General features: G+C 42.7%; 1 long non-coding RNA gene across 1 annotated transcript; it reads right to left on the bottom strand.

The window, feature by feature from the left end:
- Positions 1–6,181: 6,181 nt before the first annotated feature.
- LOC119404148 (uncharacterized) lies at positions 6,182–12,753 on the bottom strand. Its single transcript, XR_005186188.2, has 2 exons — positions 12,485–12,753; positions 6,182–6,348 (listed from the first exon to the last, which is right to left on the bottom strand). It is a non-coding gene; the product is annotated as an uncharacterized LOC119404148 (long non-coding RNA).
- Positions 12,754–13,360: the final 607 nt, after the last annotated feature.

The raw sequence follows: 13,360 nt of genomic DNA, 5'->3' as shown, positions 1-13,360 counted from the left end.
AGCCTACGTAGACTACCTACGATGCTGTTTAGAAATAGAACGCAGCTTAAAAGTGGCTAAGCGGTGGCGATCGTACTATGTGTAGGGAACATAAAAGCGTTGGCGGTGGTAAACTCAGTAAGATTCAGGCCCTGAAAGTCACGGGTGGTCATTCGCTACTTATAAATGACATCTACAACTGGCACTATGTGGTGGTCACAATGTGGTATCTACACTGGCACAATGACATCTATATATGTGGCGGTCAGAGTTGTTAGTCCAGCATCCTACCTGTTCCTGTCTCTTTTTTCTTGGCTGAGTTTCTTCTGCTTTCTTTGGTGCTGCTGGTATTTCCTTACGAAGAACTGTGTACCAACTTTCCCAACAAGCCACCCTAATGGTCACAATAAGAGTGCACGAGATCAGATTGTGGGAGATGGTAATTCGAAGACAATGAGAAGATATAAAAAATCACCGATGATTGCGACACTCCCTAATGCCACTTCTGAGCGCAGCACTGCACCAGAAATCATGTCTTTTTGTGAAGCAGGATAGCGTTCATTTCGCCAGTACTCGTCTTTCTGCAGATAAGCAACGTACCCGCTACACAGCGTTCAAGTATTCTGTGCACCTCTGTTGTTGTTGTTGTCCTCTCCTCATGACACATTCCCATTGGAGGGGATCGTCCGAGTAGTGAGTGAATTCCTGTATTTTCTGTATGGTGTAACTCCTTGGTATGCTATTTGTTTTTAATTATTTAATTTAGGTGCCAATATTGAGTAGCGAAAAATTTAGCGCCGATGGAATTTAGCAAGGGATTCTTTCAGTAGCAATGAGATATTCCTGGACAGCAAGAAAAACATCTTGATGCTGCATATGGCTGATGACGATGAAGAATTAAGGCTGGGCCCTTTGCAGTGGGTGGGAAGCATTAAACCACGCATTCGTTGCGATATTAGCATTGTGTGATGACTGATTGTTATTTTACTCTTCGGCCACGCTATATTACATAGGTTAACACGATTCTATGCCCGCTATGACGCCTGTATAAGGTACCTTTGCACACGAGTTCTAAGCACCAACGCGGTTCTGTGGTAGAATACACGACTGCCACGCGGAGGGCCGGGGTTCAAATCCCGATAGTTCGATCCTGAGTATTTTCTTCCAATATAATTTTTTCACGTCTATCGGCTGCGCCACCGACGACGAAGGCAACGCCGCTCAACGCAGAAACAGGCACCTAAGAGCTGCGCTCATAAACACTAACAGGTGGTCATGCAACTACAAGCAGTGGAAATAAGGACTCAGTGTTCCTAATGCATTCAACTAAGATTATTATTATTATTATTATTATTATTATTAATATTATTATTATTATTATTATTATTATTATTATTATTATTATTATTATTATTATTATTATTATTATTATTATTATTATTATTATTTATGAAATCAGTGATCTTGGTGGTGTTGTTGACAGCGCGTTAAACTTTTCTTCTCACGCTAAGCGTGCTGCTATGCGGGGCCTTCGTTCTCTCAGATGTGTTTGTAGAATATCTCGAGAATTCAGGTCTCCCATGTGCCTACACAAATTTTACACGGCAATATGTCTTCCACAACTTGAGTATGCGTCCGTGATATGGAATGGCATTGCTCAATTCAGTGGTAACACCATTGAACGATTTCAGAAAAAATTCCTGAGCATATATAACCATCGCTTTGCTAAAAATGACTCTGGATCTCGTTCAAATACTGCTGAATCATTATCACTGCCATCACTTCACTGCCGACGAAATCGTTCTAATCTCCTATTTCTTTACAAACTAGTCCACGGTATCATATCCTGCCCTGTACTTGTCAACTGTGTTAATTTTCGAATTACGCGTAAGTTAACCAGGGAGAACAGACCGTTTTATGTACCCGCCTGCTTCTTCCAACACTATACCGTTCACAGAATACGAAGTCTTTATAATATTAATTTTCTTGATCTTGACGTTTTTCATAGTCCACAATCACTGTTTTTATCCGAGCTTTGCACTGTTTTGACATAGTATGGCACAATGTAAGAAGTCTTCCCTTCTCCGTCTTTCCGCATAGTTGTATATATGCAATCTAATTTTTTATTCCCCTTCAATATTTCTCATGTTGTCTTATTTTACTCCTCCCCTTTTGTGTTCATCTCTCTTTGTCTACGTGTTTTTGCTCTTTTTATTTCTGAAGACTGTCTGTATTGTATTGCTTATTTTTATTGTTTTTTTTTTTTGCGTGCGCCTGCACAAAGACCTCACGGTTGTTCCTGGGCACGTTAAATAAATGATTGATTGATTTATTATTATTATTATTATTATTATTATTATTGTTATTGTTATTATTATTATTATTATTATTATTATTATTATTATTATTATTATTATTATTATTATTATTATTATTATTATTATTATTATTATTATTATTATTATTATTATCTGCAGTCTTGCGTCCCAAAGCCACGATATGATTATGAGAGAGGCCGAAGTGGAGGGCTCCGGAAAATTCGACCATCTGGCGTTCTTTAACGTTTACTGACACATAGCGGATTATGCGAGCCCCTAGCGTTTCCCCTCCATCGAAATGTGACTGCTGCGGTCGGCAACGAAGTCGCGACCTTCGCATCAGCAGCCAAGCACCATAACCACTGCTCATCCACGGCGGACATTCATTCGCCTAAGATGATTCAAAGGCAACAGTCGTCTTCTTTTCTTTCTCAGTCGATTATAATGATACTCACCCACACAATTACTTCTGCAGCTAGCGTTGTTTTGCAGTGCCTAACGAATCGGAAGCATTGGGAGCTTCCGGAGTCTCACGTGCCTCCGGGATCGGACCGCCTATGGCCAAACGACGAGGTCATGTGATGACGTCATTACTCGGTGTGATGTTATGTGACATCGCATATACGATTTGTTGACATAAGGATGACGCAGCCAGTTTTCGTGATTTTAGACGTCATGATGATGTCCTACGGCGGTGTCATCGCATGGTAGCTTTTAGATCAATCGTCGTGACGCCGACGGTCACTTGTTGTGTTCGATGAGGCCTCTAAGCTGTCTGTTTGTATTCTTCAAAGCATCTTCGATCGCCACCAAAGCAGCGTTGCTCAAGGCTGTTAGCCCCAGCATTTAGAGTGGCAACAGCTGATGTTATAATGCCCCATGCTATTCAACGAACCACTGCTCGTGCGAGTGTCAACGAACTGCGTGGCAACAACTGACAAGGGCACGCTATGATTGCTTGGAGAGGCTTTACAACGGTACGTTTTATTGCGATAGCAAATATATGGACACTTTCGGCTGATTTTTGCCGTCGCCGTCGCCGTCTGTCGATGCCTCATGTACCGGATGTATATGTAGGTATGTATGTATGTATCTATAAAAAATACACAAAGAAAAATAAAGCAGAAAAACAAAATTCTGAAGTACCCAACCGCGGATTCGAACCAGCAACCCCTCATTTCCCAGCACGCTGCATTAGATAACTGAGCCACACATGCGCCAGCGAAATAATGGCGAGCTATTTATATACGCCATGCACCGCTGGTGGTAACAAAATCTCGGAGGAGCGTGAGCGTGTTTTCTATTAAACAACGCTCCTAATTTTCTTTCACTTTAAGAACTGCCCTTGAGTCGCGCACGACAAAGTGGCCCTTTTCTATACCCACTCGTGATGTGGTAGGTAAAAAAAGAAAGAAGACCGGGAACACCTTGCATCAGACGCCCCCATGAGGCTGGAGACGCAGGAGGTCACTCCATGCAGCGCAGTTTAAAAGAAAAATGAATATTTAAGGGCATCTGATTTTTTATTGGCGACACTTACAGACGCAGTGCTCCTAATTTCCTTTCATTTCAAATACTCCCCTTGAGATGCGCACGACAAAGTGGCCATTTTATATACCCACTCGAGATGTGGAAGGAAAAAAAAAAGACAAACGAAACCGGGTACACCTTGCATCAGACGCCTCCTGTGGTAGGAGACGCAGAGGGTCACTCCACATGCCGCAGTTTAAAGGGACCGACAACTGCACAGAATATGAAATGAGTTGACTCCACTGATGTAAAGAGTGTCCGTTGCATTGACTCAAACCAACCCTGTTTTTTTTTGTGAGAGATGGATATATATTTTTATTTCTTAATTGAAAGTCGCGAAAAATGACCTGTGGCGCCTCTGGCGGCAAAAACATGAATGATCCGATGAAGACGGCCACGTGACCGTTGATTGCTGTACGCGGTTGACGATTTTTTTGTTAGTATTGAAATATTGTTCGTTTCTTTATATTAAAAGGTATTACTCCATAATAATGTACATGTAGGCCTGCGTTATAAGTATGCATCAAAGTGGCGCTGCCTTCGCCTGACGTAATAATCCCATGTTCGTCAGGGCGTCTTGGGCAACTTTTCAGCGTGCTCATGCAACCGTGCACGCAGTTTCCAGGTCGCTAAGATTTTGGAGCGACATAGTTTTCCTACCTACAATTCGTCTCAGAAATGACGCGCGCTGCTACTCGGTGCGGCCGTGCACATGCACAGTTACGTTTTCGATTTCTTGGCTTGGCTCGTGTATCGAGAGACTAACAACACCGGGACAAGCCATCCATGACACAGGCGCAGGCGCACACAACTCTGTACATATACCGGGAAGGTGTATAAAGCCACACATCCCATTGTAACAGCTTGCTATTTTCAAAAATGATTGGAAAGCTGGAAATGAAGGTGGTTAACCATAGTTACAGTAACTCCTGCGAAAGCAGAACAACGATAGCTTTCACAAATCGCGATAAAGGGTTGGCGGCATCGCTATCAATTCTCAGCGTTGCTGGAGCAAGCCTCCATGCCTGTTTGGAGCCTTTCAGATTCAAAAATACTGCTTATAAAATAACTACGTGCTTTTCGGACAAACCACTGCAGCTACAAACGCTACGAAGGGTGAGTTTCCTGTCGCGCCGTAAAAAAACTGGGTCGAGGAAAATCAGTTGTCGGTCCCTTTAAACGAAGAAATATCTAAGAGCGTCTAAATTCTAAATTTTCCCACTTATATGAAGCGCCGGTTTTATGGCCAATCCCCGCAGTGGGTAAGAGCCAAGAATTAAGGGTCAAGCAAGCAAGCAAGCAAGCAAGCGTCTGATCCTCCATTGTCCACACTTGCAGCGTGTTGCTTAAGCACATAGGCGTAACAAATGTGACAGTTGTTAGCTCACGCTTGCCCTGTGCATGCCTGTGCGTTCATTTAAGGCGTCCGTCTTTGTGCTTCAGCGGCACGCTGCAAGTATCGAGCTGCTTCTGGTTCTTCTTGTGACATTTCAATTTCTCGCTATCGCATTCATTGCTTCGCCCTTGCGGTGAAACCGTGACATTTATGTACAGCTGCTTTCTTCCTACCAAGCTATATCTTTGCTAATAATAATTGCTGAAGTTTCACGTTCCAAAACCACGATATGAGTGTTCGGAACGCCGTAGTGTAGGGCTCGAAAAATTTTCAGCATCTGGTGTTCGTCAACGTTTACCTGAGCCTAAGTAGGAAAGTCTCTAACACTTGACCGCCAGCGAAATGCTGCTGCCGCGGACGGGACTTCATCCCGCGACCTTCGAGTCGGCCGTATAGCACCATTATCACTAGACAACTTCGGCGGGTCAGAAATATGCTTCTTAACGTACTATTATTATTATTATTATACGCTAAATTCGTGACACCTACCGTTTCTGAAAAATCATTTCTTACCGAAGTAGAGCAATCGTAAAACCTTCCAAGCAACTTCTAGACGTGTTAAGATCCACAAAGAGTTTCTTCCCTATAAGGAACAGTGTTCTTGATAATGGGAGTAAATGTTATTGACCTATTGATAATGTATCTGAGTTATATACTTTTTCTGAATAATAAAGCTTTACTTGTGAGTGTAAGCGCTGTCCTGTCTGCTTCTTGTAGTCGGTTTTTTTTTTCGGTGCGCTTCAACCAAATTTTTCAAACATGAACGTTAACCAACTGACCCAACTTTTCATCTTGCTGCTAACAACACAAACTCGCGTATGCGTATCGCTGTTTTTTCCACAAAAATGCATATTTCGCCAGACATGTGTCATGCATAATCGTTGCTCTCTGCTGACCGTCACATATCTCTGCTAAAATCGATGAAGCGTGCTTCTAGCAAGAGAAATAAAAGCTGCCAGTCATCAATGAATGTCATTTGATTGTTTATTGAACAATTCTTTTGTTACATGTTCTTTCCTAAGACTCGGGCACACACTGCACTCCATAATGCCCTCCAAAACCATTTGGTGGACACGTGCAGTTTTCCGGGCAGAGAAAGGCGTTACCGCCGTTGTTGCCGCACCACTGAAAGAGACGTTAGCGGATACATCACCAACCATCATTTAACCAGAAAAGCCGACATACATCTCTCCCTTAGGTTTATCTGCATAACGACTACATTAAAAGGCAAAAGCTACACGGTGGCTGAGCAGTTGCTCTTATGTGAGGCTATTCAAAGTGCTTCATTTTAACCAGTTGTTTAGCAACGGTACAATAGTTTTTCTTTAATTTCGAAAACATCTTCTAGGCATTAACGAATTAAGGGGGATTTTAAGGGCTCGTTCTCTTTCTTAGACACAACATTATTTACAACCAACCGGCATTAAAGCCAAGCAAAATATAGGGGACGTTATTTGTATTAGTTGTGATATAAATGTGATGAAATTAAAATGGACGAAAAGACAAAAAGAGCAGCCGACGCGTTATTTGAAAGTTGCAGATTCGGTCTATGCCAACGGCACGTTGTCTTTTCATCCACTTTATGTCATAATTGCTACAAATAACGTAGCCTGTATTTCCTTCGCGTCATTTTCTGTTTGCAATTAATGTCCCTAGGCATAGTAGTTCGCGCTATCAATGCATGTCCTGTGATTGTTTATTGAACAATTCTTTCGTTACATGTTCTTTCCTAAGACTCGGGCACACACTGTGCTCCCGTATGCCCTCCAAAACCATTTCGTGGACACGTGCAGTTTTTCGGGCAGAGAAAGGCGTTACCGCCGTTGTTGCCGCACCACTGAAAGAGACGTTAGCGGATGCATCACCAACCACCCTTTAACCAGAAAAGCCGACATATCACTCTTAATAAAGTGGCTGACTGGGCTAGTTGGTTGTGCATACTTAAGGTTAACAGCGCGAAAAGAACACACGGCGGACAGGAAAAAGCGAGTCGGCGTAGCAGGCTCAGTGATAGTTGATGTATAGTTGTTTCATATCTTTGCTTATGTTTTCACCTCCTGTTTCCGATTGTTTTCTGCTCGCCCGGGCATGCTTGTCAATAAAAATTCAGTTGGAAGTCAGCGCTTGTCCAGTCTTTTTCCTCTTCGCCGTGTGTTCTTTTCGCTCTGTTAACCTTAAATATCACTCTTCCTTTCGTTTATATGCATAACCGCCATTTTAAAAGGCGAAAGCTGCACGGCGGCTGAGCAGTTGCTCTTATGTAAGGCTATTCAAAGTGGTTCATTTCAAGGAGTTGTTTAGCAACGGTACAACAACTTTTTTTAAATTTAGAAAACATGTTCTAGGCGTTAACGAATTAAGGCGAATTTTAAGGGCTCGTTCTCTTTCTTCGACACAACATTAAGTACTACCAACCGTCATTGAAGCCAAGAAAAGTATAGGGGACGTTATTTGTATTAGTTGTGATATAAATGTGAAGACATTAAAGTGGACGAAAAGACAAAAAGAGCAGCGGACGCGTTATTTGAAAGTTGCAGGTTCCGTCTCTGCCGGCGGCAAGTTGTCTCTTCGTCCATTTTAATTCCCTCCCCTCTATGTCATAATTACCAAAAATAACGTACCCTGCACTTTCCTTCGAGTCATCTTCTGTTGTTTGAAATTAATGTCCTTAGGCATAGTAGTTCGCGGTATCAAAAATACACATGCAAATTTGCTCGTTGGATAATGTCAGTGAACAATCGAAAGGCCTGTGACTCGAGTGGTCGAGGTCAGGTGGTGAGCCCGGTATGATGCCTGTTCCACAGGTATTTTTAACGCATTGGTTGTGAAGGCTACTAGTGTAAGGAGCGTCATTGCGGTCGATTGAATGTATTAAGCCGAATGACATGAACATTTCTTCGCTTTCAGTACCGCCCGCCTGACTTCCGGTGAGATGTCTCTGCACGCATAGCTTTGCATATTTATGCAGGATCGTTATCTATAGTAGCTTCCTATCGCCGACTGTCGTAATGGTAGCAATCAGATCGTTTTCGAACCCTCGGATCAGGGCAATGTTCGGTGTTGTAGCTTCGTCAAGACGTTCCGACATGCAGCGTATTTGGGGAAGGGCGTTTATTTTCGCCTGTTTTTGTTTACGCAGTGACGAAACGTGGAGACATTGCACACTGTGAAGGTGCTTGACCAACGAAGCTGACGGGCGCCGTCGTGCTTCTGCTCTCGTGAACGTCCTTGAAAAGCGCGCTACACAGCCGACGTTCTCAGAATGTGCCGTCGGCTCATATTTGGCACGCACGACCGCGCCAACGCAGCGCCTACACTTCATAGTCAGATCACTGACATGGCTAAATGCAAACTACATGCGTATAGCTTAACGTGAGTTCTCTGTGCAGTCCCATGAATAAGCCCACGTATGACCGATGGACGACCTTGATTAATGACATCATGGTGTAACGTCATGGCTCCGCCATCAGGTCCTCAGAGGAGGTCACAGGTTTTATTTTTCTTCTCTCTGAAGGAAGCCACCAGTCGAGCATGTGTTCCTCTTACAGTTCCGCTGAAAAATGGTTCCAAGCTGCGCTGAATATAACTGGCTTAAGAATTGTTTTTTTTTCTTTGGGTTACTCCACGCCAACTGTCCCAGCCTTGGCGCTCGATCACCGGCGATTAGAATGAAAAAAATTGAGGACTGTCTATCCAAAGCCAGAAGTCTACAGCCAAAATATCTTTGGCTAAAACAATTTTTCAGTGCCGCAAACCGCATGTGAAATTTTTCGGTGAGCTCGAAACTATGGCTCGTAATATGCGTTTTAAAAAATTTCTTCGTACATTGGGCTAGAACAAATTTTTCCCTTCGTCACGGTCGTAGGCTTCTCACTTAAAATAAGTTTCACGAACGTTTACGCTTTCGTGGGTTTCTTATGCGGCCTTAAATATGGACAATATTGGGGATTTTTTCATAGAAAGGAGACATTCAGTGAAAAGCAATATTTTGTTTAACTGATTGCCAGAAAATTTTACTGTAGCCCGAAAATAGTTTGAGACGTATACGGCCTGAAATTGTTTGTCAGCCGGCGGCAATGTTGGAAAAAACTCATTTTTGCACATGATTAGTCGTAAATTTAACATTGAGGTGGTCCTAGTAAAATTATGGTAAAGAGTGCATTAACTAGTAAAATTAGTTGCCTACTGACTGAGAAAGTTTTGTCAAATTACTTTTTTGTTTTAAGCAAGAAAACATCTCCTGTCGTGCTTGTCAAGAACAAGGGCAATAGATGGAGATATTGCAGCGACTACAGACACCTCAACAAGGTCACTAATAAGGACGTTTACCCCTTGCCACGCATAGATGATGCACTTGATTGCCTTCATTCGCCAATTTGATCTCATCCATTGACCTTCGATCTGGTTATTGGCAGATAGCTGTTAATCCACAAGAGCGAAAAAAACCGCGTTTGAAACCCCATATGGCTTTACGAATTTAAAGTCATGCCGTTTGGGCTTTCAAATGCGCCCGCCACCTTTGAGCGCATAATGGATTCTCTTCTACGGGACTTCAAGTGGTCAACTTGCTCGTTTTACCTGGATGATATGATCATTTTTTCACAAACATTCGCAAACCTTTTTGAGCGGCTCTCCACTAACCCGAGGTATTCCGCAACGCTGGTCTACAGTAGAACTACTCCAAATGTCGTTTTGGCCGTCGTCAAATCACTGTACTTGACCGAGTTGAGTAGAGGTGGGTTTGTTCCTAAGGTATTCCTGGATAACTATGGTAGCAGAAGGTTGGAAGTTGCAAATGTAGGGTTGTGTGTGTCTCCGTATTCTTGTATACTGTTACCTTGTGCTACCATAGTTATCCACACAGGTGACCAAGTTCAAGACCAAGTTCTATCTATCTATCTATCTATCTATCTATCTATCTATCTATCTATCTATCTATCTATCTATCTATCTATCTATCTATCTATCTATCTATCTATCTATCTATCTATCTGTCTGTCTGTTTATCTATCTATCTATCTATCTATCTATCTATCTATCTATCTATCTATCTATCTCCCCACGATTATGTGCTCTCCTGGCCGTTTCGTTAATGGGATGTACACTAAATTTAGTATGACATACCACGACTGTATGACGAATCTAAACTACAGGTGGTAACATGAAAATAATGACATGTACGCCATGTATGGCATGGTTTACATGTCACGCTCCACGAGCGTTTCTAGAGCCCGTTATAAACTCTCTTGTGGCTACTAATACAAGTACCCACTACGCCACAAATCATAATTTTTGGGAAGTTGCAAAGCACCCACCACGAGATTACTCGTTTCTGCGGAGAAGCGAGCTACCATCTGTAAGGCATCATATGCACTTACTTGATGCGATGGTTGATGACGATGAAGAATTATGGCTGAGCCATTGGTAATGGGTTGGATGCTTTAAAAGACCCACTACGTAATTCGCATTGTGTGACGCCCGGTCGTTATTGAACTCTCCCGCCACGCTTTATAACATACGTTAACGTGAGAAAGAGAGAGAGAGCGAATAAACTTTATTGAGACCTCGAGGAAGTGGATCACGGGAGTCTTATGGGCTTCCATGGCAACCAATAGAAGTGCACTTGCGAGGAACCCACTACGCTATAAATAATCATAATTTTTTTGAAGCAGGGAAGCAGCCACTATTTCATTTTTCTTCACTCTGCGGAGAATCGTGGTACCCGCTAAACATCTTTAAGGCATTATGTGCACTTTGTTGATGCTGTGGCTGATTATGTATTATGGGAGAGCCCTTTGTAATGAGTTGGAATCATTCAACAACCCACTCGTTGCGCAATTCGCATTGTGTGACGTTTGGTTACAAAATTCGCGTTGTGTGACGCTTGGTTGTTATTTTACTCTTCTACCACGCTACATTACATGTGTTAATGTGGTTACTTCGCGACGTGAAGCCTGTATAGTGTCTTTTTGCAACGCAGTTTCAAGCACCGGCATGACTCTTAGGTCTAATACTGGGCTCCCACGCAGACGGCCCAGGTTCGAACCTCGTTCCATCCTGGAAATTGTTTTCTTATTTCGTTTTTTTTTTTCTTATTTCGAGCGATAGTTGTTACGGACACCGGCGGCACGACGGCGGACAACTACGGCGCCAAAAACGGCCCTTGTCATCTCAGAACAGCTTTCGCTGTAAAAGAGGCGAACAGAAGTGAGAGTGAGGAGGAGCGATATGAGGGTTACGAAGAGGGAAATCGGGAGACAGGGTGATATAGAAGGAGATAAGTGCAAGATGAAAGAAAGAAGAAAATGTGTATAGAGGTTAAAAAAATCACAGCATATCCGCGGAGTGAATGATGATGAGTGGGCGAAGCTGCGGAGGTTCATCGGTAAACCGTGAATCTTCCGTGAATTCTGCCCAGTACATCATCACCCGACGTGAGATCGGGCGCGTTTATACTAAAAGTTCCATGAGAGTTATGACGACTTGCAGCTCACTTTAATTTTACATGTACGCTGTGAATTTTTCATTGTTTAGAAAACCATTGCTTTAGAAAACATCTGGCGTCTTTCGTTAAGTAGCTGGCGTCTTTTCGTTTTGCTTTAGAAACACCTGGCGTCTTTTCGTTTTGCTTTTAGAAAACATCTGGCGTCTTTCGTTGGTTTATTTCATCAATCAACGGCGTTTTGAACAAAAATTTTATTGTTTAATCACGCACAGGAGAAATCTCACCAGGCACTACCTTGGAGGTAAACAATGGCTGCTTATGGGAATGAGAGACATAAGAAGTCGGCTTTTAGCTAACACTTACACTTCTACTTTTACTAACGTTTCCTACTGGAACATGCCAATGGCTGCTAATGGGGAATGAGAGACAGAAGAATTCGGCTTTTAGTTAACGCGCACGCTGCGAATTTTTGTTGTTCAACAACGCACAGGAGAAATCTCCCACGGGAACCACCTTGGAGGTCAAGATCTGGTACTAGCGTTAAGACTGGTTACGTACTACGACGGGGACGAACGGGTGCCGCTTTAAGGAGCTTCGCCCCTAAAAGAAAGAAATATCATAGACAAAAGAAGAAGGCTAACGATGAAGAAACAACTTTACATGTGTTCGCCAAGCAATGACGCACACGTGCTTTCCAGCTGCTATGTTTACTCAAGTTTCATGATCGTGGAACTGGCTTTATTACTTTTTCATATCGGGAACAGAAATGTGATGTTTACGAGGAACATAACAAAGAATTAGCAGCAAAATACTCACATGGTCAAAACACGGATGCCTCCTACCAGCGCTGCAGCGTTGACTAGAAACGTAAAAAAAGGTTCTTACAGCACTGCGGCTAAAAATGACACTTTTTCCATTTCCAAGCGATCGCGTTCTTCAAATGACAGGTTAAAGCAATGTGACACGTCCTGCTCAGTTCTGGCAAAATGTTCTTGTCTATTTTAACAATTGATCTACGAGCGTGATAACAAGTGCTTCGCGATATTTCTACATTTCACTTATTAACATTTCCACTTAGATCGCAGCCGTACAATTCAATAATAATAATACCATATCGAGTTTTCGTGCCAAAACTATGAAGTCATAATGAGGCACGCTGCAGTGGAGAGTGTCGGAAACTTTGACCAACAGGTGTTCTTCAACGTACACTGATAACTCACCCTACAGGAAACGGGAATATCGTGTAATATCATGGCATAATTAGCTTCACTTTATTTCATTGTAAGCATCGCATCAGGCAAGCAAGAATTTTCGCAAGGCAACATGAGAGGCGTGAGAGGGCCACAGAGAAAGCTAACATAAATATCAAGTTGTGCAATGAAACTTAGTGTGATATTGTGCATGGTACCCATGGTTCGCTTTACTTGAGAGGAAATTCTTGTGTTGCATATAAAAATTCACAGTTCCCCCGCCAAAAGCGAAGCAGTGAATGCGATGCAAACAAATTGTAATGTTATATGAAGCAGCACTGACAGCTAACTCTTTTGGAAGAAATCTCACTCCAGGGCGCTTCTAGAAGCGAAAGAAGCTTCGTGATGCCTGCCGTCTCCACGCGAATTAAGCGGTGAGTGCACAGCACGTACAGGAATATACGGGTCTTCTACTGATGTCTATCGAGAATGCGTGCCCGAA

Source organism: Rhipicephalus sanguineus, chromosome 9 (assembly GCF_013339695.2).
Source record: "Rhipicephalus sanguineus isolate Rsan-2018 chromosome 9, BIME_Rsan_1.4, whole genome shotgun sequence".
Taxonomy (NCBI): Eukaryota; Metazoa; Arthropoda; class Arachnida; order Ixodida; family Ixodidae; genus Rhipicephalus; species Rhipicephalus sanguineus.
This window is presented reverse-complemented; position numbering and strand designations above follow the sequence as displayed.